The sequence below is a fragment of the Rhinolophus hipposideros genome (assembly GCF_964194185.1).
Source record: "Rhinolophus hipposideros genome assembly, chromosome: 20".
NCBI lineage: Eukaryota > Metazoa > Chordata > Mammalia > Chiroptera > Rhinolophidae > Rhinolophus > Rhinolophus hipposideros.
Window position 1 is genome coordinate 6,317,900 of NC_138066.1, and position 15,246 is coordinate 6,333,145.

The following is a 15,246-nucleotide window of genomic DNA, read 5'->3' on the forward strand; positions in this document are numbered from 1 at the left end:
CCACTGAGATGTTAGTGATACACAGATGGGAGTTCTGTGTCACGACCATTACCCTGTTCTAACAAATATTCTGACTCTCTATCTAAGCCTGACCCTCATTCTAACCCTCACGCTAACTCTAATGAAACTAGAAGACTAAGCAGTGGAGACCATGTGTGGCCCACAAAGCTTAAAGTACTATCTGGCCCTCAACAGAAAAAACTGACAACACTTGGTCTAGTCCAGTGATTTGGAACATTATTATTATTATTATTATTATTATTATTATTATTATTGTTGTTTAGTATGGGTCACTTATTCACTTATTTTATTTGGGGGAAAAAAACTTATGTAAAACAGATATGAAAACAAAGATGCTCTAGTCCAGGGGTGTCCAAACTTTTCTCAACGTTTTTCATCAAGGGCCATATGCGGTAAAATACACCAACAGCCGGGCCACTCACTCGAGGTGAAGTACGTATTGTCTCACCTGGTTTATTTAAGTAAACTAAATATATTTTTGGAATTTGCGTGGGCCAATTCACAATGGATCACGGGCCGCAGTTAGCCCGTGGACCGCAGTTTGGACACTTCTGGTCTAGATGAAGCAGAGTCCACTGTCTTGAATTCTCCTGCATAACAAATTTAGTAGCCCTTGATCGGCTGGTGCCCCAGGGTTCCAATAAATAATCATTATAGTGATATTGGCAACAATCGATCAAGTACTTAGAGTGTTTCAGCAGTGCTGTGCTGAACACTGCACACACACTCCTGAATTTAATCTTCAAAATAATCCTGTGAGAAGTATGCTATTATTATCTCCATTTTTATACATGAGGGAAGTGGAAGTTAGATTTTAAATAAGTTAATTGCCCTATATTTACATACAATAAATGGCAAAGAGAATTTATATTGATGTCTCTCTGGCTGCAAAACCTACACTCCTACGTATGCCACATTGCTTTCCCCAAAAGAAGCTGCCTCTCTCTGCTCCCACCTCCTCATGGAGGGCCGTAAGTCAAAGATGAAGGGATTATGTCTCGAATCCAGGTGTCCTGACTCCTGATGTGATGCTCTTTCCTCTATTTCTAAAGGCTTGTTCATCCTGACTGAGTGTGAGTTGAGGGGGAACGCTGACCAGGTTAGCTCTGGGATAGAAGGGGTGGGCAGGTGTTGAGGTCAAAGTCCCTATATTCTCATTCTCATAATCATCAATATGGCAGGCTGGAGAATGAGATTTATGCAACATGGGGAATCGGTGGACCATTGTCTCTCGCTCAGTTTTCCTTTTCTTTCCCTGCTCACAGAAGAGGCACCTCCCTCAGCAAAAGCCCACATGTGACTCACATCTCAGAAGAGGCCCTGTGCATGTTCTATTTTGCAACAACTGCCAGCAGTGGTCAGCCAGGCATGTTTCCCAAACTGACTTGGCCAGCCTTTCTCTAACTTTGCTTCTCATTCTCCTTTTCTGTCTCTTTCTTGTCCCCTGGATTAGAAGCATGGATCTGGCTTCCAATTCCAACTCTAGCTCCTCAAGAATCTGCCTCTCCACGCCAGCAACTCAACACTGCCTTAATTGAGTCAGCTGATTTATTTATTTGTTTATTTTTTTTAAAAAAAATTTAAGTATAGTTGACATACTTATGATATTAGTTTTTGGTGTACAAAATGATGATTAAACATTTATATACCTTATAATGAGAGCACTACAATAAGTCTAGTAACCATCTGTCACCATACAAAGTTATTATAATATTTACTATTTTCCTATGCTGTACATTACTTCCCCATGACTTACTTATTTTATAACTGGAAGTTTGTACCTCTTATTCCCCTTCACCTTTTACCCCCTTTCCCTCTGGCAACCATCAGTTTGTTCTCTGTATTTGTGAGTCTATTTCTGTTTTGTTTTCTTTGTTTATTTTGTTTTCAGCTGAGTCCTTCTTAACCCAACCCTTAGGACAATTGCTACCCATATTTTACCCAGAGGGCTGCATTTCTAAGGAACTCAGCCGAGCCTCACTACTGGGAGCAGTTGCTCCTTTTTTCTCTATGAAATGCTAGATGTAATATGCTCACCTTCTCTGTGGTGTGAAATACTTGTGTGTGTCAACAATGTCAACACAATCATGGTCACTAATGGCTTTAAGTTAATGGCTTTAAGGGACAGAAGTTTGGAATAGTAATATTACCATTATTGTACTATGGTAATAATAGTAATAATAATAGCATAATTAATTCAATGACCAATATATATGACCTTATGAGGTAGACACTATTATTATCTCCATTTTGTAGATTGGGAAACTGAGGCACAGAAAGGTTAGGTAACTTGTCCAAGGATACAGAGCCAGGAAACCATGAAGCCAGACTGCGAATTTCTGTAGCCTGGTTATCAAACCTGTATTCTTAAACTCTTCTTTAAGCTGCCATGCATAAAAGATATCAGTTACATTTGTTGACTGGCTGCTGTATGCCAGGGCTTCTTCTTAGTGCTTTGTATGTGTGGTGGGAAATTACTGGGAGTATTTGGCCATAGGTTTTCCCTGGTATTCCCTGTTTTCTCAACACTAGGCAGCTAGACTCTCTGTCTTTCATGCTTCAGGGAAGGAAAAACCAGCAAAATATAGATAATAGAGGAGTCATATTTTTAGCTTTTGAGTCCCAAATCCCAGGCTCTAGGCATAAACCAAAGATTTGGAAGATTAGATGAAAAAGCTGGGAAACTTTCTCTAGACCAGATAAGACTATTCAAATTTGGGGAGGAGGAGTGCCAGAGAAGCCAAGGAAGCCAATATGAGGGGATCCCTGGGAAGAAGCCCTGAGCATTTTCCACCTGCCCTGCAGCCCAGCTACCCCCATGTGGGGCAAGATTGGGCAACAGATAGGACCGAAGATGGAAAAGCACATGGGTCCTATGTCCTCCCTTGGGTTTGGATAAGGACATCCTGATTTGACCGAGATTATGTTTCCGTGAGCCATTATGTTCCCATAAGCCAAATCAGGGCTCAAGATAGAAGTGACGTGGATTTATAGAAAACTAAGGAAAATTTCATTTCTTACACAGCCGGACTTAGGTCTCTGTGTACCTACTACACATTCATTATCTCTGGTCTGCAGTGACCCTCCAGTCATTGTTTATTATCTGCATATTCTGTATTTGATTACAGAGTGGAAAAAATACTTGCCCAGGGGACACAGCTAATAAGTGAAGGAAAACATACACCAGGAGAAAAGTGGAAAATAAACAATGAAGGAAAAAGAAAACAAACGTAGTAAGAGGTAGGTAGGGTCTGCAAAGCAGAGCCCCTAAGTTATAACCATTCAAAAAAGAATATTTCTCTTTATACTCCGGTAACAGCACTTTGTCAGGATATATTTACATTTTATTTGGCAGACTCGTCATTTCCTTGATCCTTCTCCCTGAAGCTCTAACTTGGGGCCGTATACTGTGAAAATGTAGCCAGCCTCCATGAAGGAGTTATTTCAACGGTGTCATTACTGAGAAGAAAAAAAAAGAAAACAAAATTGCATGCAGATCAGAGGTCTATCATGGAAATTATGCTTTGTGACAAATATGTTATGAATGAGTCCTCATAAAACCACTCCAATACATATGCTATCACAGCATCCAATTATTTTAACCTGCTGTGAACTCGCCTGTGATAAATCATGGGAAAACTAAAGAGAACTATCTTTAGTCCCTGCACTGTTTCACTCGCTCTAGTCATTCACGGCTCTAAAAATACAATTTATATCATCGGATTCCTGAAATTCCTTCAGTGCTTACATTGTGATTTAAGTGGCATTAAAGCTAGGGTGATTACGCTGAGAAGCCTAAGGCTACTGACCAATGTCCCCCTGGGTATTAGCTATCAGATTGAGTACATTGTTTATCAGACCTCTGGTTTTGCGAAAAGGCTTGGCATTCTCCGCCTGAAAAAGGATCTCTCAAAGAAAGCATGGACAGGACTTTTGGTAGAAGTAATCTAGAGTAAGGTGATCCGCTCATTTAATGTTCAATTTGAAACATTTTTGGAAGTGATACGGGAGAATCTTTAATATTTATGCCAGGACTCAGGCATAAACTGGGGCTGTTTTGTTCAAACAGGTGAAGATTCTAATGGACAGATCATGGAGAATGAGGTTCCATCTCCTTTGTGTAAAAGCAGCTTCCTGATTCTCTTCTCCATGCACCACCTAAAGAAAGAAGGGAGGTGTTTAGTCACGTTTTCTCATGGTCCTGACAAGACCACCCCGCTTCTGAATTCTGGGTTACCTTTGAGCTGCTGTTGCCAATATAAGTGTTGGCACATCTGTTTGCTTGCAATGAAACAGAGGAGTAGAACAGGTTTCAATGTGTCACTTTTAGAAATAAAGGGCTTATGAAATTTGGGACATGAAGTGAAGTCATGTTGCGGTGAGAAAACACCTTGCTGGAAAAGACAGCCCCCAAAGTACTGTCAATCAATTGTTTGGGACAGTAACTTCTCTGAGCTCAATTTCCTCTACCAGTAAAACAAGGCAGCTGGATTAGACCTGCAGTTCTCAGCCCAAACTGTACACAACCATCACCTGGACAACTCTGAAAGCATACCGAGGTCCTAGCCCACCAAGGAGATTCATTTAATTGGTCCAGGGTGGGGTCCTCCAAGTGATTCTGATGTGCCGCCTGAGCTGAGAACTCTGAGCCTGGACCATTTCTGAGGTTTCCATCAACTTCTATCCAGCAGCTTCTGTGATGGTCTGAGCTTTTGGGAAAATGGAAATGGAACGAGTAAGAATAACCCATTACCATTGTCACTGGCCTGTTCCAGTTGGGATTGTTCTGATACAGTGTTTCCTAAGATCCTCTGTGGAAGTTTTCTATACCTTGTCATGTGGCTGAAGACAAACCGGTAGTAAAATACATGATTTTGGACTCATTTTCTTCTAGGAGTACAGAGTGTGTATAGTTAAGGATTAGGAAAAGTGCTTAGTAAGCCCTGAACACTTCATTGCATCGTTGATGTCCCCAACGTTGTGATGTGATTTAAAATATACAGCTGACCCTTGAACAACAGCGGGGTTGGGGTACTGAGCTCCTGTGCAGTGGAAAATCTGCATATTACTGACTCCCCCGAAACTTTACTAATAGCTTACTGCTGACTGGAAGCCTTAGTGATAACAAACAGTAGATTAACACATACGTTGTGTGTTGTATGTATTATACACTATATTCTATAACGTCAACTAGAGAAAAGAAAACGTTATTAAGAAAATCATAAGGAAGAGAAATTCATTTAGAGTGCTTACTGAAAAATATTGCATGTAAGTCGACCTGCACTGTTCAGACCAATATTGTTCAAGGGTCAATTATATATATATATATATATATATATATATATGTATATATATACATATTTATATATATATATAAAATATATATATATATATAAAACCCATTTACCAAAATTTATATATATATATATATATATATATATATATATATATATATAAAACTATTCCCAGGGTTTCAGTTTGATGCCCTGCATTGACTAAGGTCAGATTTTGGAGTGGATATGAGTCTTTCTAAGTCCAAAATTTACTTCACCATTGTTACATGTCTCACATAGTCCTCCATAACGCTGCCTGTGACATAAGTGATGTGAGAAACAATTATGGACATATAAACATTATTAATGAGAAAAATCCTTCTCACCAGCCATGTTCCAGGGATTTCTGGATTTGATTACCCACTTTTCAATGCTCGACGATTTGACTGGTATTTAATGCTTTCTCATTTTTCCTGATAGGGACCGCTGAGCACGTTATGTTCTTTCTCCCAGTTGGCAACTCAACAAAGGCCAGCAATAAAAACCTCCACTTGTGTAATAAACTGTTGTACAATCTACTGCTTATGAACAAGGTCCCTGAAAATGTGCAACCTTTCTGCACGTTAAACACAAAACAGATGGAGGTTTGAAAATAACTTTCCTCTTTAGGGGAGGGGAAAGTCAAAGAAGAGAGAGCAAGACTCATAGTCAAAGGGCTGAGTTCCTAAGTCAGAGGCTGAACTCTCTGTTCCAGGCTGTCAAGGGCAGCCCCATTCTTTCAAGGATGCTACATACCTCAGAGATCTGTGAAGTGAGGGGGAGGGGTGCCGTTAGGCTTCAGGAAAGCGGTGTGTGCGGTAATGGAAAGTAAAGCTGGCTGATCTGCCACTGGCTAGTCAAGTAAACTAGGCAACTCACTGATACCTTTGAGCCTTTTTGTAAACGTCACGTGTACATGCTGATAACTTAGAGCCCTAGTCCCCAAGCACACCAGAGACTGGAGTAGCTGGAAATAGAAATATTCTTGTTTGGTTGTTACTGTTGTTTTTAATTTGCTGTTGTTCACTTGTTGGTAATGTGTGAGTATATATATATATATATATATATATATATATACACACACACACACACACATACATATATATGTATATGTATGTACATATGTACATATATATACAAATATATATACAAAATAATGATAATTATACAGGCATACCTTGTTTTAATATACTTCAATTTATCACACTTCACGGATGTCATATTTTTTTACAAATTAAAGGCAAGAAAGACCCTCCACCAGCAAAAACTTACAATTCGCTTTATTGTGATACTTGCTTTATTGCAGTGGTCTGAAACCAAACATGCAATATCTCCAAGGTATGCATAATATATATATGAGTATTTATATATTTATATTTATGTATATTTATAAATATATATGTAATTCATAGAACAGAAGAAATGATGGAGCCAAGAATTTATAAATGGTGTATGTGCACATACAAACATGTATGTTTTAATCCATGTCTATTTATTTTCTTATATTCTGCCACGTTTTAGAGGAAAATTTGAGGCAGTTTATAATGATGCACATTTAGCATATACTGTTTAATAGTATATAATTTTATTTGTGAAAGTGACTGAGCTTTAGTTATTAAATGAAACGAACTTCATTTCAGAGTAAGAAATTAGCCACCTTTCCTTTGTGCCCTGCCTCACCCCGTAAAGCGGCAGACATGCTTACCCTGTGGTAAAGTGTGGGGTCCAAACCTTAGGCACTAAGGGTTTTATAAATGTAACAAGTTTCATGAAGGCTCTTCTTAAAATATAGAATCTTGGGAAGTGTTGAATGAGGCATCTTCTAAAGGAATAACATATCACAGGATTTGGAGAAGAGTGAACTTTTAACTGGTTTCATCAGTCATGATCCAGTAAGGAAAACAGAAACCACACTAGGAATTTAAAACAGGGGATTTAATAAGAAATTGGTTACTCAGTTGTTAGAAGACTGAAAGAGAAAAAGAAACGTTAAGGGAGCAGGTACCACTCCTAAGCTAATGCAACAAAAGAAAAAAAGATGTGAATTTCTGAGGCACTGATGCTCAGATCTTTGAGGATGGGGCATGACCACTGCTGATGGCCTCTAAAGAGGCAAAAGAATATTTTGGAAATTCTGAAAAAGACTGGTGGCTACCACCAGCTGCCTCTGCCAGAGCAACACTGACTAGGGTAAAACCTGGAAGCTTCCTTTCTCACCTTCGGAGTCCGTTCTCTCCCTAGCGCCACCTATGGGCAGAACTAAACAAGACGTCAGCTAGCAAGAAGGATGGGTTTGGAGCTGAGAGATCATAGATAGACACTTAGCACGAGGAGCCAGGCGTTAATTGATTCCCATGAAGCAGACTGGTGGGCAAAATCCATGAAAAATGATTGAAACGGGGAAAATAAAGAGAACTGAGCTCTGTGGCCAGATACCCTCAGCAGTAAGAAAAGAGTAGGTAAGAAGTCAGATTGAATGCTCCAGAATAAAAACACCATACCAATGCCCAAGGAAAACTCATCCTACTCTGACTGTTTAACAGTTGTTCAGTAAGCGGGAGGGAATTAGCAAAGATAACTGAGCAAGCTGTAGCGATTTGCATACAATTTGCGTATCTACCCAATCATCTACCCCCCAGTTTTTCTCTGCTGTAATTAGCTACCTTACATGAATCGGCCGGAACACAGTAGCCAGCAACTGTACTTCATACATGTTTTTAACATCTGTTATTTTTTCCCCTCAAAGTATATTAATTTATTTAATCCTCCTGTGATCCTGACCATTTTTATTAATGTCAGGTTAAGTGAGTGACAATGTCACCTCCTAATTGGCTGCAAAGCCAGGAAGTACATATAGGTCTCCTGACTTCTAGCCCATTGCTTTTCTGCCATGCCACAAAAATCTAAGAGTTTCTTGGTTTAATTGTGACTGACAACTTTTATGAACGTGAAAAGACCCCACTCATACCATATTGATAAGTGAGCTTAACTGAAAGGGCTGTTTTACAAAGTAACTTGCTCAGCCTCGGGGCAGTGTCCCATACTGATTCTCCTGTGCTTTGCAAATGCCATTGCCTCTGTACGGAGTGCACTCTTCTTTGTACCCGGCAAATAACAGAGTTGTGTTTTTCGTGAGGCATAAAGGTATAATGTCAGCAAGTAAGGGAAAAGTCCATATAGACAAAATTGCCTTGAAAAATTTATTAACCCTCCTGTAAAATACTGATGTATTCTCTTGAAATAAGACTAGCACTGTCAGTTTTCTTCCAGGGTTGCAATGGACCTCAGTTACTTTTGTTGGGCCCCTGATGACATGGTTGTCCTGCTCTTATGGGACATGTTGGACCAAACATTTGCACTTTTAAACTCTGGACTCATGCTTAAGAATGATGTATGCCCACACTGAGAGACACAGGCGGAAGCTGAGACAAGAGAGTGCAGCAGTTTGCACTCCTTGGCGGCCATTCTCTGAGGGCAATGGCAGGCTGACATACTTGCATTATTTACATTCTTTGTCTCCCCTTCTCTGGTAGCATTACTCCCCTGACGCCACCCCACTGAGGTGCATGTGGTGGAATGCATGTAAAGTATATATCCACTGTCCTCAAATTGGCTTTATCAAGATTTGGTGGCCCACTGAAAAAGATTTGCAGCACCACAGGCTTGAAGACACAGTGGAGAAGCATTGGGTGCAAATAACACTGGCCTGAACATTGAAAATCTAAGTTCAACAAAATAAACAACAGCAAACAAAACAAAACAGAAACAGACATAGATACAGAGAATAAACTGATGGTTGCCAGAAGGGAAGGGGTTGGAGGCAGGGCAAAAAGATGAAGAGATTGAGAAGTACAGATTGGTAGTTACAAAATAGTCATGGGGATGTGAAATACAGTATGGGGAATATAGTCAATAATATGGTAATAACTATGTACAGTGCCAGGTAGCTAGACTAGTTTGGGGGATCACTTCATAAATTATATACATTTCTAGCCACTATGCTGTACACCTGAAATTAATATAAAATAATATTGAATATCAACTGTAATTGAGAAATTAAAAAATAAATCAGTCAAAAAAAATCTAAGTTCAAGTAGCAGAAGGTTCTTACCAACAGTGAGGCTGTGGAAAAGACACCTCAATTCTCTGAACCTCAGATTCTTCTTTGGAAAAGTGGCTCCACAACCCATAGGATAGCTGTGGGAATCAAATAAACAGTATACTAACAAGAATAAGCACTTTGAAACTATAAGTATTTTACAAGTGTAAGAAAGAATTTAAAGTCTTTTCTTTCTTCATCTGTCACAAATTTTCTTTACAGGGTCACTCATCCATAGATATGTGGCCTATCCAAAGATATGCCTACTTCTCTGGTGCTGCTAAGAGAAACAAACCAGACTCCAGGGCCACCTATAGAATGATTTCATTCAGATGGCATTGTGGAAAAAGCAAAACTACAGAGATAGAAAACTGTATCAGTGGTTGCCAGGCCTTGGTGAGGGGGAATATCTGATTACAAAACAGTTACATAAGAGAATTTTTAAGGTGGTGGAATCATTATATATAGTACAGGAGTGGTAAATAAATGACACTATGTATTTGTCAAAACCCATAAAATTTTACAGCGCAAAAAAAGTGAACTTTAAGTAAAGTAAAAAGTAAACAACAACAACTAGAAGTCAGAGAATCCCACGATGGAATACCGACTGTGACAAAAGAAACTGTGTTACAAATGTATGGCATACCTCCCTGAAGGGAATGAGGGAATAAAGGGAGTTGACCTATGTAACTTCATGACTTCGGAAAACAGTATTCTGACTGAAACCTAGAAGGCTAAAACAAAAACAAATGTACATAAATACTGCACTCTAGTTGGTAATGTTTCTCAAGGAAATACTGGTTAAAATTCTGAAACTATTTTACGTGTATACTGGGTTGGACAAGTAAGTGAATGTATGGTGGATGGAGGAGCCAGTTTTTCACTGTTGGAGAGGGAAATTATAGAAAAGCAAAAGAGGAAAACTAGAATGAAGCAAGTTGTTCTGAATTAGAGTTGGAAGCGTAGTTATGAACTCAATTTTACTGTAATATAGATACAGATGAATACATATAAACATGATTATATACCTCTATCCTGTGACCCGGAAATCCAAAAACATCTGTTAGATCTCTACCTGGAAAACTATAAGATATTTCTGAAAAACATTAAAGATAACCTACATAACTAGAAAAATATGCTGCATTCATAAATTGGAAGACTGAATATTGTTCACATGGCAATTTCCCCAAATTTGATCTATAGATTCAAGCAGGCTTTTTGTGTGTGTGTGTCGGGGGTGAGGGGACACTAGAAATTGAAAAGACTATTCTAAAACTTATATAGACATGGCAAGTAACCCAAAACAGCTATGAAAAAGAAATAAAGCAAAGTTGGAACATTTATTCCATTCTTCAAGATTTACTCTTAAATGACTATAGTAAAGATAGCATGGTATTGGCCAAAGGACAGACAAATAGAACATTGGAACAGAATAGAGAGCCCACAAATAGACCCACAAATACACAGTCAAATAAATTTTGACAAAAATGCCAAAGCAATTCAACAGAAAAAAAAGGAAAGTCTCTTCAACAAGTGATGTTGAAAGAACTGAAACTTTATATGGAAAAAAAAGAACCTCAATCCCTATCTCACAACATATCACAAATTAATTTGAGATGCATCACAGATCTAAATGTAAAAAAATGGAACTATAAAGCTTCTAGAAGAAAACATGAGGGAAAAAAATCTCAACCTAGAGATAGAAAGATTTCTCAGAGAGAACATAGAAAACACTAACCATTAAAAAATGATGAATTGGATTTCATCAAAATTTAAAACTTCGGCTCATCAAAGAAACCATTAAGAAAATTAATGGACAAGCTACAAATTGGAAGAACATATTCACAAGACATATATTTCATTAAGGGCCTGTATCCACTATATATAAAAACTTTTACAACTGACTAATAAAAGATAAATGATCTAATAAAAATGGGCAAAAGATTTGAAGAGATACTGAACAAAAGAAGACATAAGAATGGATAAAAGGTGCATGAAGAAGTTCTCTCATTACTGGCAGCGATTTGGAAAATGCAAGTTAAACCACAAGCTTGTAGTGCACACTTCCTAGAATGGTTAAAATGAAAATGATTGAGTACACTAAATACTGAAGAAGATGTGGAGCAACTGGAATTCTCAGATATTGCTGGTGGGAGAATGAAACTGTGCAATAACTTTGAAAATTGTGTGGAAGTTTCTTAAAGATATACCTCTATCCTGTGACCCGGAAATCCCATTTCTAGGTATTTACCAAAAGAAATGGAAATGTATGTCTACAAGAAGACTTGTACAAGGATATTCAGAGCAACTTTATTCATCGTAGCCCCAGACTGCAAATAGCTCATCAACATCAATTGAAGAATGGGTGCATCATACAATGGAACATTACCCAGCTGTAAGAAGGAACAAACTATTGATATATGTTACAACCTGTATGAATCTTGAAAACATTATGCCAAGTGAAGAGCCAGATGAATGGCTGCTTCTAGATATGAATGACTGGGAAGGGGTACTAGGGATTTTCTGGAATAAAATAAAACAATGTCTTGATAGGAGAAAGGGTCACTTAGGTGTATACATTGGTCAAAAGAGATTGAAATTATATGCATTTTACTGTACGTGAATTATATTTTATTTTTTAAAAGTTGGCACAAATTATGAGAGCTTTAGAAGAATGTAAAGAGAACATAAATTCAATGACATAAAACATCAAAAAGGATACATTTTATTCTCAAAAAAGAGAATAACATGAAAACAAAATAATTTCAGCGAATAAATTGAGTGCCCAAAGAGCACAAATGCAGAATTAACAAATTCAGTAGAAAGACCAGAAATTGACATTGTGAATATTTAATTACTAGCACATTGGAAAGGACTGAAATAATGACAATGAAAGTAGGGAGGAAAGGTAAAGATGATAAAGCAATTAGAAACATGATGAAAATATGAGTTCATATACCTCAGTTGCCCATAACCTACACTTTTTATCACCAATAACTACCAGCCCCCCTAGCTCTGATGTATCTACTCAGGGCACCTGATATCTTGATCTCCACATTTTTTTCAACATCATCAGGACCTCCAATTCAGTAGGACTTCCAATTCACGTTTCTCACCCTTTTCATGTTCAATTTCCTTCTCACCCAGCTGAAATTCCATGACAAATTATTACAATTATTCCTGGTGCATGCCTTTAGCTCCTTTGCTCTTCTCTATCTTTATCATCCTCACTCAGCAAAAGCAGGACCTTAGTTAAAAACATTCTTTCTCTCCTGCTGCTCTACACAAGCTGAACATGTCTGGGGAAATATGCACAAATTCACTGGCTGCAATTTAAATTCATGATTATCACCTTCAAGCAGATCTCAATGCTACCTCTTAGTATGTGTGTTACCTCAAACACGTGGCTTGAATCAAGGCAGTAGGAACCAAGCAATAAAAAGTACAAGATGTATTAGAGACACGTGTACAGACTAATGGGGCTGAAACAGACCTCATAACCTGGGGAATAGTGAGATTTAAAAAATGGAAAAGCATCAGTACCTACCACCACCATTCCTACTACACATAAAATAATAATAATAATAATAATAATAATAATAATAATAATAATTCTAATCACTACTGCAAGTGATTAAATGCTCATAATATATTAGGCACTGTGTTCAGCATTGCTTTCCAGATAGAGATATCCTCTATTTCTCTCTCTCATATAATCTCTACAGAGACCCTATGAAATAGGTACTATTATTACAACATTTAAAAAAGGAAAACTGGCAAATCAGAGTGATTAACTGACCATCTCAAAGTCACATAGGAAATAAGTGGGAGAGCAACGGTTCAGACTGGGGTTACCCCTGTACAATACTATAGACCTCTACTATTTCATCTGCCTAACCCAGAGGGCAATTGTGAAGAGGATTTGCTGTGAATCCCACATTTTAATCCTTTTTTCCTCTATCCATTTATTTGCACCTTCATATAACCTTGTTTTCATATGTCTTTCACCAGTGTAAGCCCCTAAGAAATTTTTTTTTCAATCATTCTACTCTCTGTTATGTCTCCTCTGGTGTCTTCTTAATGTGTTTTATTTTCTTTTTGATGCTGCCACCACCCTTTCTTCTCTAGGTAACCTTTCAGGGGAAGCTTTTCATGATTGCTTTCTAGCTTCTGTCTTTACCTTATGACTTTAATAATGTCTGTGAAGATTTTCATATCTTTGTTATTATGGATATATACTTCACATACCATTAAATTTACCATTTTAAAGTGTCCACTCAAGTGGTTGTTAGTATGTCCATAGAATTGTGCAACCATCACCACTGTTTAATTCTAGAACATTTTCGTTACCCCAAAACGAAACCCTGTTCCCATTAGCAGATGCACCTTATTCCCTCTTCCCTCAGTTGCTAGCAACTACTAATTTATTTTCTATTTCTATGGATTTACCTATTCAGAAACTTCATATGAATAGAATGATATACTGTGTGGCTTTTTGTGTCTGGCTTCTTCTATTTGATCTGATCTCATTTTTAATCCTTTTATTTTCTTACCCATAACTTTTAAAATTGATGGTTCCTCACTCTACAGCATTTTTTTTTACCATAACATATATTTATATCAGAGATGGAAAAATATATACATTTATTTTCTCACATTCATACAAAAATTGCATGAAAAAAAATTCACCAAAAGATTATATGTGTTAACTTCGTTCCTCTGAGTTTGAAGTAGCAACTGTCTGGATGAAGCAGGATTCAGGCCACAGTGGTACAGTGCCAGGGACTTTTCTTTCAATGTGTATTTCTTAACCTGTCCCACCACACTCTGGTGATATTAAAGTGCAACAGCGCATGCTCCCCCTTGATCACCATTTTAATTGTTCAGCCAATAAGAAATATGCACATCCTTTACTGACCTCTACAAATTTCTATTAGGGAAAAAATAATTTTGCATATAAGAACTCAGCTCGAAAGCCATAGAATCCAAAGTATTTTGTTTCCAACAGCCTAATTCAACATTCATGACACCCAACTCTCTCTTCTATTCTTTTTATAATCCATATTTCACCCCAACAAAATTGATTTTATATTTTACTTACTCCATTTCCCACAAAATGAGCGTACGCTGGCTGCTGAAAAAGTCTTTATAGACAAATTTTATAATAATGAATTATTGTATTTTTCTGGGCCTGCATAGATCCCCATGGATACTTTTGAACCATACACATCGGGTTTGGCATATGAAGTAGTGGCAGGTGAGGTTCAGAAAGGAGAATGAGAAGTCAGTGCACTGGCTTACATGTCTGCTTTCTCTTAGAGAGACTGAATAGGTATCAATGATTTTCAAGCAGGAGATGACAACGATTAAATTCACTATTTTAGAAAGGTGTTCAGTGGAAATATTGAGGACGGCTGAAGATGGAAGAGACAGGAGACAGATCAACCAATTGGGGAGTTCTTACAAGAAATGAGGAAAATCTAAATAAGGGGGAGATGCCAGCATTAAGAAATTCTGTATCTATGTTTTCTGTGTAAGTTTTATCATGACCACATACATTACACCTAGAAAATGGGTCAAGACCATTGCAGTTTTGGCCAAACAAAGCTCATTTGTAGTCACAAAATGAGATTATAAAAACCTAGTTTGAGAGCTACTTTGGATTAAGAATCACATATTAATATTATCACATAAGCTTGAATTTACTCAAAAAGGAAACATTTTATCCACTCTGGAAATCTGTGACTAGTTGGAAGTGAGAGAGAGTTCCTTAGTTGTCTTTATTTTTCTTTTTCTTTTTCTTTTTCTTTTTCT